Source organism: Lacerta agilis, chromosome 6, assembly GCF_009819535.1.
Source record: "Lacerta agilis isolate rLacAgi1 chromosome 6, rLacAgi1.pri, whole genome shotgun sequence".
Taxonomy (NCBI): Eukaryota; Metazoa; Chordata; class Lepidosauria; order Squamata; family Lacertidae; genus Lacerta; species Lacerta agilis.
The window spans coordinates 62,789,530-62,802,024 of NC_046317.1; positions in this window are offsets into that span (position 1 = coordinate 62,789,530).

Below are 12,495 nucleotides of genomic sequence, written 5' to 3' on the forward strand. Positions count from 1 at the left end.
CAAACCTTTTCAGCAGGGGGCCGGTCCACTGTCCCTCAGACCTTGTGGGGGGCCAGACTATATTTTGAAAAAAAAATGAACAAATTCCTATGCCCCACAAATAACCCAGAGATGCATTTTAAATTAAAGCACACATTCTACTCATGTAAAAACACACTGATTCTCGGAACGTCTGCGGGCCGAATTTAGAAGGCGATTGGGCTGCATCTGGTCCCCGGGCCTTAGTTTGGAGACCCCTGTTTTTGATAGTGGCCTCAGGAAGTGGTGGGCTACTCTTCACTGGAGATATTAAAGCAGAAGGACAGTGAAGTTGCATCCTGAATGGCAGGTACTGCATTGAATAGGGGGCTTGAAGATCCCTTTCAGCTCTAAAATTCTAATATTCTACCTATTCATGATCACCTTGCCTGTGTCCGTGTTATCCCCTAATACTCATTCAGTCATCCCAAGGTCACCACTGCCATGGTGGCAGCTCGTTTGCACTCAGAAGGTCAGTGTGATGGACCCTTTGGCTAGCTTTCCTTGCAGACAGTGCCTCACACTGCATTGCAATTCACCATGCTATTACCATCTCTGGAGCAGGTGCGGATTGTTGTGCTTTTACACGCGTTTTCTGCCTGACACCCCTCCCCCCCGCCTCTCGCATCATTAAGTGTGAATAATATTCACTTGTATTGTACTTCACAGCCAGCCGTTCATTGTGTAATAAATCTTCTGGGATGAATGCATTCCTTGTCATAGTAAATGGAGTGAAAAGGAACACAATAGTTTCTCTCTCAACAGTCATTTCTTTTTGATTGCTCAGCTTAGGTCATCTCTGTAAAGATTTCCTGATGACAAAACATTCTTTCCTTCTAACATTAGCCAAACAGATGAATGAACTTCCACTGTTTTCTCTTGTGAATCTGAAGGTGTCTCTTCCATTTCTACAACAGCCACAGTTATTTCTAAGCATGTGAGGAGAGAATTCTGATCCCCAACTACGCAAGAAGTGTATGCCTGATTGTATAACACATCAGCAGTAACAAAGCAGTGGGAAGCACCTTTTCAGTGGTGTGCTATCGCTAATGTGTTACACAATCAAACATTCCTGCCATTGCTGGGGCAATAAGCAAAGGACAGGGTTGGGGATCCTGCTGTTTTGTTTGTGGGTTTCCCGTAGGCATTGGGTTGGCCACTGTGAGAAGAGGATGCTGGACTAGATGACCAGGCCTGATCCAGCAGGCGTTTCCTAAGTTCTTACATTAGACCACTACTCCCACTGTTCCTGACCATTAGCCAAGCTGCCTGAGGCTGTTGGATGACTTCCTGTAAGAAGAGCCCTGTTGGATCAGACCAGTGGCCCATCTAGTCCAGCAATGGCCATCCAGAAGGCCACAAGCAGGACAAAAACAACTGGAGGGCCTCAGGTTCCCCATCCCTGGCAGAGAACAAAATGTCATTATTGTAATGGTCTCAATGGTTTCAAGCAAAAATGAGTCAGACCAGAAGAGAGCGCTTCAGATAGGGTTACCATATGTCCTCTTTTTCCAGGACATATCCTCTTTTTCAGGCGTAAAGTTGTCATAGTGATCCATAGTTAAAAGTAGAAGTTAATGAATGTGTCCTCATTTTTTGCTCTTCATAATACGCAACCCTATCTTCAGATGCTGTTGAGGTCCCAAAGCAAAGCAGAGGTCCTGATCTTCACTTTGAAGTGATGTAGCCAGTGGTGATAATCTACTCCAATTTCTCAGCAGAGTGTCACCTCTGATGCTTTACTGATAAGGGAGGAGGATGAGAATAATAAGGCCCAAGGAAACCTGTCCTGTGGTGGGAAGGAAATCAAAAAAGGAAACACTCTGACTGCCCAGTTCTTTCAGTGACAATCTTATCTTTTTGCTTTGTTTGAGGCTCATTCCCCTCATGGAGAACTTGCTCTGGCCTGAAGATGTCCCATAGCCTCCTGCCTGGGACATTCCCTGCACCACTGAACTAGTGAGGGCGAGGCATTTGGTTCCGCAGGCTCAGGGAAAAAGCCTTGGCAGGGTCCTGGCTCTACAGACCTGGGAGGTTGTTCTTTGAACTCCTCTGTCTGCTCAGTGGTCTCCTACTCTCCAGCAACAGGCTAAGGATCTAGACCCGGGTTTGGCTCCTTAGTTGGTGACTATGTAGCTGCGAACTGTGTGTCTTGATCACTGCAGGGCTCTGCTATCATGGCATAAAGGCATTTCCAAAGCCACTATTGAAACGGATAAATCAACATGTTTCAAGGCCTGGCTCTCCAGGCCATGTACCATAGCATAATCATTGATGGAATAATACAGTCCACTTCATTCATACGCAAGGCAGCCAGTGTGGGGGATGAAATCAGAGTACCATCAATAGCCTTTTAATGAATCATAGCTAAAGAGAGGTAGACTCTCTCCCATCTTGATATAATTTCAGAGAATATCCATGTGAACAGCATGCCTGCAATATTCCTCCAGTATGGCTAAACTCAGTCAATTAAAGAGATTACATGAAATACAATGACAAGTTATGTCAGTTAAGAATACAAGAAACCTACAAGACCAGTTATAATGAACATCCCAGTTTAGAACTGCTGAACAAGTTGTGTGTGGTGTGTAGAGAAATGCAGTCTGCAAGACCTTTTTTATTAAGACAACTACGTGTTCAATAACCAAGTTTGACTAAAAAGTCTTTTTGGGGACTGTTAGATCTTAATTTGTGGGACTTTATATTTTAAGTATTCAATTATTTATAAATATTATCTGCCCTAGACTCTCAGCAACAGAGGAGTTTAAAAAACAAAACAAAAACAAGCCATAAAAATACTGGTAAGTAAATTGCCAAATACACACATGCTTTGCATTTTCGAGACCTGAAAAGACCTCTCTCCTGTCAGTGCAAGGATTTTTTGCTTGCACAACAGTACTAATGATAGACATGAAAGTCAATCTTCAATGGACTGCAGTGCTCATAGATAGGGTTTCATCAGTGTTCTATCAGTAGTAATCCTGATGAGAATCCCTACACACCTGCTGTAAGCTTTGGTGCCAGAGGAATCCCCCACCCACCCTACCCTAAGGCTAATAGAAGTGTGGGAAGAGGAATCCTGTTTTATCATATTTGTTTCCCTTGCCTGCTGGCTTGATGCCATTTTATTCCATCTTAGGGCTTCTTTCTCCAACCAGGGTTTATGAAATGAACCCAACATCACTGCACAGCCAAATGTCACTGATGGCAAACAATGCTCATTCAGTGAGTAGGCAATGGTTCTTGGATTAAATTGGTCAATACCAGCCAATTAGAAAACAATTAGACTATGTGATGACACTGCAGCATAAGACAGCCAATCAAAATTTGCAAATTACTTACATCACTGAGGGCAAACAAAGTCTATTCAGAGGAATAATGAGACTTTATTTACTAGATTTCTAAAGGGATCAGCCCATGTCCTCTTGGATTCAGTTCCTAGGAAGGGAGGAACTGTTTAAACATGCTTTAGAGGACATGATAGAATTTCACTTCATAAGTACTTGTAGCTCCCAAAGCTATAACTGCTTCCCAAATGAAGGGTATGGACACACCTTTATTACCATATGATTTCCATATGAAAAAACAACAACATACCAGTGAGAATAAAGCTCATTTTAAGTGATGGGCTGGAAGGAACAACCTGAAGAAATACATTACAGAGAGAGTGGGAAGGGGAAAATAGGATGGTTAACTAAGAACAAGCACAACAGTTTAACAATGGCATCAGCAAGCTGGTGCTTGTCCAAGAGGCTGCATCCTATGGGAAAGGGCCATAGCTCAGTGGCAAAGAATCTGCTTTGTAAGCAGAAAGTACCAGGTTCAATACCCGGCACCTTCAGGTGGGGCTGGGAAACATTCCATCTCTGAAACCCTGGAGAACCACTGCTGGTCATTATTGGTAATAGTGCTGAACTAGATGGTCCAGCTTAGTATAAGGCAGCTTCCTGAGTTCCTATGAAAATAGGATGAAGGTGCTGGATATTAGGGCTGTACGACCAATCCAACCTGATCCTGACTCTCTAACTGAATTGGGGCTCTTCTGGATTGGGTCAAGACAGCCCTGAATTGGGTCAGGTCCACCCAGAGTGATCTGGAGCTATTAAAATGAGGAACAGGGCATACCATGCCATCAAGGGGGGAGAGAGAGAGAAAGAGAGAGTTGCCTGCTTCATCTCTTTCTTCCCACTGCCCTTACCCCCTTATCTCTTACTTTAAATGATGCTGGTTTTAATTTATTATCTCCTTCTTCACCCTAGTGTCCCTGGTAGGTCATGTCATATAAGAATAGAACACTAAAAGCTATTGAAAAGAAATTATAACCAGAGGAATAGGGTGGATCCTGAAAATGTATATGAGGTTCTCTGTTCTGGGATGTAGGATCTGAACTAACAGGTTCAAATTACAAGAAAGTGGATTTCAACTCAACATTAGTAAGAGCTTGCTGTTGAACAGACTGCTTTGGAAGGTGGCAAGTTCTCTTTCATTAGAGCTTTGCAAGCAAAGGCTGGAGAGCCACTTATCAAGGATGCTGTAGCAGTGAGTTTTATGCATCAGCAGCGGATTGGCCTAGATGCCCTTTAATATCACTTGCAGCCCTAAGATTATATGAATAAAGCATTTGTTGTTATCATACAACAGTGTCCAGTACGGCTTCATTATTTTTATGTAAAAGCAATTCTTAATAATTTAGAAATCTCTAAGTGGCATACAATCCAAAAAACAAAACCAAAAACATACATACATAGAACAACACTGTTGTTGTTGACTAACTTGTACAGTGGTACCTTGGTTCCCGAATGGCTTAGTTGTCAAACAAATCGGCTCCCGAATGCCGCAAACCCGTAAGTGTTTCGCTTTGCTAACATTTTTCAGAAGTCAAACGTGTGACGCAACTTCCATTTGAGTGCAGGAAGCTCCTGCAGCCAATTGGAAGCTGCACCTTGATTTTTGAACGGTTTTGGGAGTTGAACGGACTTCCAGAATGGATTAAGTTCAAGAACCAAAGTACCACTGTACTTCAAGTAGACCCACTGAAATTAATGGCCACTTATTTCAACGGTCTCCTCTGAGTAAAAATTAGTTGAATGGAACCCAATACATGCTGAATATCTATGTTTCATTATTGTAGTGATCCATTAATCCATTTCTTGACACATTTGTGAAAAACTGAGTATGCATCCCTCACCCCTTGGAAACTGCCTAGTCAAATGTAGCTTGTAATCTGTAAGGAGTTTGACCTGTGCAATGAAATAGAGCAGAATGGCTTGGCTCACCCTGTGCCCAACACGCTGCTGCTATCTGTCAGTTTGTCCCTATAGACTTTGGTCAAGAAATATAACTGTTTGCATGCTTAATTGCAAGGCAATAAATCACATACAAAATAGCAAAACATCACATCACATAAAACATAGCATCACATAACATTTGGAACAATATAAATAGCAAAAATACAGAAGTGTATAAAAGTGAATAATCAGCCTGAGAAAACAAATCAGCACAAATGTCCACTGTGCTTGTCTTTTGACAGTTCTCTTTCTGATGCATCTGAATCTTGCCACAACACAGAACTCTGTGGGTGACATACTTACTTTAGACTCCCACTAGATAACAAATTTTGTTCAGGTCATTCCCAAGGCCAGTGGAATCTGAAAAGTGAGCCAATTTGTTATTTACTTCCTTTTTGGCGAATCCCTAAATATCCCACTGCTACAGATAACTGAGATAACAGATAATTTTGAAGGGGAAAAAGAGGCATTTATCCTATAACATGCAGTGCTGCTAAAAGACAAAAATCACATATGAAAAATATGTCTTCACTTCCTTTGTTCAAAGTAGCTGAGATCTTTGGATTGGATGCTGCAATGCATCTGCATCAAGCAACTGGGGGACAATACTGTTCTCCTGCACAAAGCGGCCATTTGTCCTTGTTTTATTTCCTAAACTATGTGGCAAGAATGACACCTACCCTCTGATGGTACCATACAGTGAAGCTCAAGGCAAAGAGGCAAATTCAGAAGAGGCAAAATAAGAGCTGTATTGGGGACAGGAATATGCTTTCTATAAATAAAGGGTGTGGGTTGCACATTCGTCTGAAAAGATCACCACAACGCTGTGTTTCGAAAACGAGAGGTGACAGGGTGTTAGCCTGTTGAAAAGTTATTGCCTTTGCCCCAGAAACCTTCACTCCTAATATTTGTGTGGGCTGGTTTTGGTTAATCAATGAGGAAAGTAAACAATATTATGCATGTGCCTAGAACACTTATTTTTCAGCCATACATTCCGGGCTTCAGGCTTGTGACTGAAGATAGGTTTCAAGGATCCGCCCTGGTGAATGCCGATTCAAATTCGGCCCTGGTTCATTGCCAGGGCTACCGGTAAATGGATTAGCCCCAGGATGACTTAGGGTAGGGACAGACAAATCTGTCAATTCTCATTTGTTTTCAGTCATAAGTTCAGTTTCCTCCTTTCACATCCATTTTTACTCATATACACTATTTTGCTGAAAATACAAATTTGTGAGCAATTCCCCTTCAAAAAATACAATGCAATGTAATGCATCTTTGTCCTTACACTTTTCAACAAAATATACTTTTTGATGCATGATTTGATGCACTGAATTTGAAAAAGCACAAATTTTGAAGGCTCTCTGTATGTTGGGGTTGGCAATGGTTCAAGAAGTGCAGATTTGGTAAGTTCAGGGCTGATGCTACCATTAGCCCAATTAGTCAGCTGAGGGGTGCAGTACTGATCTTTGAGGGGCACAGCTTTATACAGATTAGTTTTTGATCTATTTTATAATTTTCTGATAATATTTTGCTTTTATTTTCTATTTTGATAGCGTTGCCATTATTTCACAAAGTGAAAATCCGGTCACAAAAGTTTTTTTTTTTAGTTTTGCCCACTTCCAACATGGGTTGCTATATATATTTATATATTTATATATGAAATAAATATAACAAAGATTTTGTTTCAGGTTAGGTGATACTCACACACACAAACATAAAAAGTGAAAATGACATTAATTTTAATGGCAAAAAAAATGGCGCGCAAAAAGTCCTGGATGTAAACCCACATGCCCTTTTTGTGCCCTGCAATGCCCTGCAATGATAGTTAATGATGCCACTAAGTGTTGTCTGGAAGCAACAACCCCCCCCCCCCCAGTTTGGTTTAACAGATCTATAATTCTCCACATAGACTCAACATGGCAAATTTTAACTAGCCTTTTATCAGACTTAGGCATAACTGTTAAGCCACTGAGCAAAACAAGATGGGATAGTCGGATTGATGCTTTGAAACCACTGAGCTATCATCTTGGTAGTATATACTATACCTTAATAGAGATATTTGATGACACAAGCCTAAAAGGTTTATCTGAAAATACTCCTTGAATTGCAGCTAAGACCCTTGCTGGTACAATTTGTAACTTCAAGTTTGCAGCATCCCTTGTTACATGGTAGAGCATCCTTTCTTGAAGTCAATCTCACAAGCAAGCTACTACAAAATAAGGAAGCTAATTTAAATTCAGCCACAAGCCAATTGCAAGTGACCAAGAATTACCTTGCGGGCTGCAGGTGTGATGAGGATTTGCAGCACGTTTTGATAGATGCTACTGAGGTTGCAAAGGACGTAGAAATATTACCAAACTTTGACACAGAACAAGTTCGAAAAAGGAGAAAGAACAGCAGTTTGAAGTATGAAGACCAAGAAGGATCCAAAGCAGAAATTCAAAGTAGGTTTCTTCTATGTGCTTCTGTTGAAGAGAGATCCCAACAGCTGCAACAATATAATTCCCTATTTGGCTTCCTGTATGATATATCATATGTACCATATCATGTATGTTAAGTTGTGGGTGGACACAACAGACAACACAGCGATTTCCAAAACAGCTCTTATTTATTTGCAGGCTGGAACAGAACTGAGCTGGAGGCCTCAGCCACCAGCTTATATAGAGCTCAGCTACAATGTAACAGTAACAACATTCTGCAGCTAACCAATCCCTGAGTGTCAGTTTCTAATCCTTCATTTGCATAAGCTGACCTGAGTGAAAACCGCAGCAGAATAAACTATATACACACACCCCTGGTGGCCAAGGTGAGAACTTCAATACATAACACCCCTCCCCACCGAGATAAGGCATTAGGTTACAAGCATAGTGGTTCCATTATATACAGCAATATTCATTAAAACACATAGCATAACAGTTCAATTTACGATGCAGCATTATGTGTGCAAATTGTGTGTAACATAGTCTTTTAGGTATGCTGGGCGTTTGGGAACCCTACCTGACCGCCGTGGGCCAGTATCAGAGTCCGGTTGGCTGCCCGAGTCCCGTTGCGACTGCTGTGCTACCACTGGTGTCGTTGGGCCTGAGGTCTCCGGCTCCGCTGCTGTTGGAAGGCCTGTCACGATCGGACTTGGTGGACACTCAGGCAAGGCGGTGGTCGGCATCTCAAGGGAGTCAGGCAAAACCCCTGCAGTGGCTCGGCTTGGCCCCATGTCCGCAGTTTGTGAAGGGGGTGTAGATGGAGCCTCGCCTTCCAATGGTGTCGGTTCTAGAGCTGAGGCTGCCGTTGAGGGTACTGCGGTATCGTCCAAAGTTCCAACCCGGCGCCTCAGTTGGTCTATGTGCCGGCGCCACAAACGCCCGTCCTCAAGTGCCACCTGATATGAGCGGGGCCCAGTGACTCCCACTATCGTGGCCGGCACCCAAGGAACGTCCCCCACGTAGTTTCTGGCAAAAACCTTATCCCCGGGAATAAAAGACCTTGGTGCGTTAGCACCGCCCGGGGGCTCGGCTACCCCGAAGTCTGGATGCAACCGGTCGAGCGGAGATCTGAGGCGACGGCCCATAAGCAGTTCAGCTGGACTCCGCCCTGTGGCTGCATGCGGGGTAATGTGTTGCACGAGCAAGTATTCCGTAACTCGCTCATGCCAGTCCTTCTGGTCCAGGCGTGCCAGTGCCTCTTTCGCTGAGCGCACCATTCGTTCTGCCTGTCCGTTGCTGGCCGGGTGGAATGGAGCTGTTAGGGCGTGGCGGATGCCCAGCCCCAAGAGGTACCTTTCAAAAGCGCCTGATGTGAACTGTGGCCCGTTGTCGGAGACGAGGACATCAGGACATCCATGCGTTGCGAATAGGCCCCGCAGCACCCGGACTATGGCTTCGGTAGTGGTGGAGGGCATCAGAGCCACCTCCAGCCATTTCGAATAAGCGTCCACCACTACCATAAAGGTCCGGCCGTGAAAAGGGCCAGCAAGGTCAATGTGCACCCTCGACCAGGGTGCCTTTGGCGTCTCCCAGGTGTTGCCCTTAGCTGCCGGTGGTGCAGGTCTCGATTCTTGACACGCTTGACAGGAGGCAACCCAGGAGGTGATGGCCTCGTCCATGTTAGGCCACCAGACGTAACACCGAGCCAACGCCTTCATTTTAACGATCCCTGGGTGGCCGATGTGCAGAGCCTCAAGGACGCGTTGGCGGAGTCTTTGGGGAACCACGACTCGGTCTCCCCACAGTAGGCAGCCGCGATGAGCCGAGAGCTCATGCTGTCTGGTCGCAAATGGCTGGAACTCAGATGTGAATGGCCCTTCTGGCCACCCCCTCCACACCCAGTTGAGCACACGTCTGATGGTGCGGTCCTGGGAAGATGCGGAGGCCACATCGGTAGCCGACACTGGTGCAGCTGGGAGGTCCTCAAGCAGGAGTACCGATGAAGCAGGAGCTGGATCTTCCACCAATGCCGGAAGGGGGCAACGACTGAGGGCATCAGCATGGCCCAGCGACTTTCCCGGGCGATGAATGAGCCGATAGCTGTATGCTGCCAGAAAAACAGTCCATCGCAGCATGCGTGGCGAGAGGATCGGCGGAGTTGGTCTGTCCCCTGCAAGGAGGCCCAGGAGCGGCTTGTGGTCAGTGATGAGGTCAAAGGTTCTCCCGTAGAGATATTCGTGGAACCTCTTCACTCCAGCCACAAGCGCCAGTGCCTCCTTGTCGAGCTGGCTGTAATTCCGTTCCGCCGGAGACAGCGTCCGAGAGAAGTAAGCAAGTGGTGCTTCCCTCCCATCCGGGAACCGGTGACTGAGGACTGCACCGATGCCAAAGGGCGAGGCGTCACAGGCGAGGACCAGTGGCCTGGCTTCACTGTACTGTACCAGCACACTATCTGAGGAGAGAAGGGACTTGACCGCGTTGAAGGCCGCTGTCTCCCGATGACCCCAGGACCATGGCGCCTTCGTGCTGAGCAGGCGGTGGAGAGGCTCAGCTAGCGTTGCCTTGTGGGGCAGGAACATATTGTAGAAGTTCAGCAGCCCTAGGAACGCCTGCAACTCAGTCTTGTTCTTTGGAATCGGGGCCTCCTGGATGGCCCGGATTTTGGATGCCGTTGGGTGAAGGCCAGAGGCGTTGATGAGGTAGCCCAGGAACTCCACCTGTGGAACGGCAATCAGACACTTTTCTTTCTTTACCTTGAGTCCGGCCTCCTGGAACCTGGTCAGCACAGCGCGGAGGCGCTCGAACAGCTGCTGATTTGAGTCTGCGGATACCAGTACATCATCGAAGTATGGTACCACGCCTGGCAGTCCCTGCAGGAGGCGCTCCATGAGGCTTTGAAAGATGCCAGGAGCCACGCTCATCCCGAACTGTAGTCGGCGGCATCGGAACGCTCCTCGGTGGGTGACGATCGTCTGAGCTTCAGCGGTGGCGTCGTCAACAGGCAGTTGTTGATAGGCTTGGGCAAGGTCCAGCTTAGCAAAGACCTTGCCTTCGCCCAAAGAATGCAGCAGGTGTTGGACGACGGGAACGGGATAAGCGTGCTGCTGAAGCGCCTTGTTGATTGTGCACTTGTAGTCTGCGCATATCCTCACCGACCCATCCGGCTTGACAGGTGTGACGATAGGCGTTTCCCACTTGGCATGGTCGACCGGCTCCAAAACCCCTTGCGCGATTAATTTGTCCAGTTGTTCGTCCACCTTAGCCTTGAGGGCGAACGGAACCCGGCGTGGCTTTAGCTTGATTGGAGCTACTTGTGGATCAAGGCTAAAGGAGATGGGTGTGCCTGTATATTGGCCCAAGGTGCCATCGAAAACCTCGGCAAATTCTTTAGTTAACTTTTCCACTTCCGCGTTGGAGATGCAGTTGATGCCGGTGACTTCCAGACCGAGGGCGCCAAACCATTCTAGCCCTAGGAGGCTGGGCCGCGGGTCTTCAACTACCACAAGTCGGAGTGGGCCCGAGAAGTTTTTGAACTTGACCTGGAACTGGCCGACGCCCGTCACGGGAATGTCGTTCCCCTGGTAGTCCCTCAGGTGTACACGATGTCGGTCAAGCTGCCTCTTAGACAGCTTGGGCACAAGTCTTTTGATAGTGCTCCAGGACACAACGGACAGGGCAGACCCGGTGTCGATCTCCATGTCACACGGAGCTCCTTCGATGAGCACCGTGATGTGTAGTTTGCGTCGCGTAGGCGAGTCGGTTTGTCCAATCGTGGTTCCAGATGAGCAGCAACAGTTGGTGAGAGCGAAACAGTTACTGTTTGCGGACCGGGTTGACGACTTGGACTTGCGAGATGGTGAAGAGGCTGTGTTTGATGGCGTAGATCGGCAGACCTTGGCGATGTGACCCTTTCTGGAGCACTGCCGGCAGATGGCGTCTCTGAATCGGCATTTGACGCGGGGGTGGTCGCCTCCACAGCCGGCGCATTCTGATTGGCCCTTGGACTTCTGTTTGAACTTCCCGCGTTCCCGCTTCGTCTGGTGCACGTCATCGTCTTCGCTGGTTGATGCCTCGTCGCTGCTAGCCTCTTCATGGTGTACGGCGATTGGCTTTTTTGTAGGTCGTGGGCTGCTGGCCTTGCGGATCTCCTGGGCGGAGAGTTCAGCCGCTTCTGAGGCCGCAGCCTCCTCGATGGCCTTCTGCAGCGTGAGGTCTGGCTTGGCAAGGAGGCGCCGTTGCAGACGGTTGTCCCAGACCCCGCAGACGATCCGATCCATCATGGCATCGTCTAAGTCTCGGAACTCGCAGGTTAATGCGGCCTTTCGGAGAGCGGCGACGTAGTCGTTGATCGACTCCCCCTCTGCCTGGTTCCGGTGGTAAAAGGCGTGGCGGGCCGCAATTTTGGACGGCTTGGGCGCGTAGTGGCCGCGTAGCTTTTCTTGTAGCGCGTCCCACGGTGCTCTGTGAACTGCGAGTGGAGCGACTAAAACTCTGGCCGTCTCAAACACTTCGGGCCCGCAGAGGCTGAGGAAAAGGCCTCGCTTCCGCTCCTCTGATACCTCTGTTAGCTCGTTTGCTTGAAGGTAGCATTCGAACCGAGCGAGATATGAGTCCCATGATTCAGAGGCCGGGGCAAACGGCGGTAGAGGCACTAGTGTAGCCATGACTCCGATGCCGACGTGGTGGGCGATGGATGGAACACAGTGCTCTAGCCAGAACGGGCAGCTCTGAGTTGGTTCTGTTCAGTGATTTCGCTCAGCGTTTCAGCT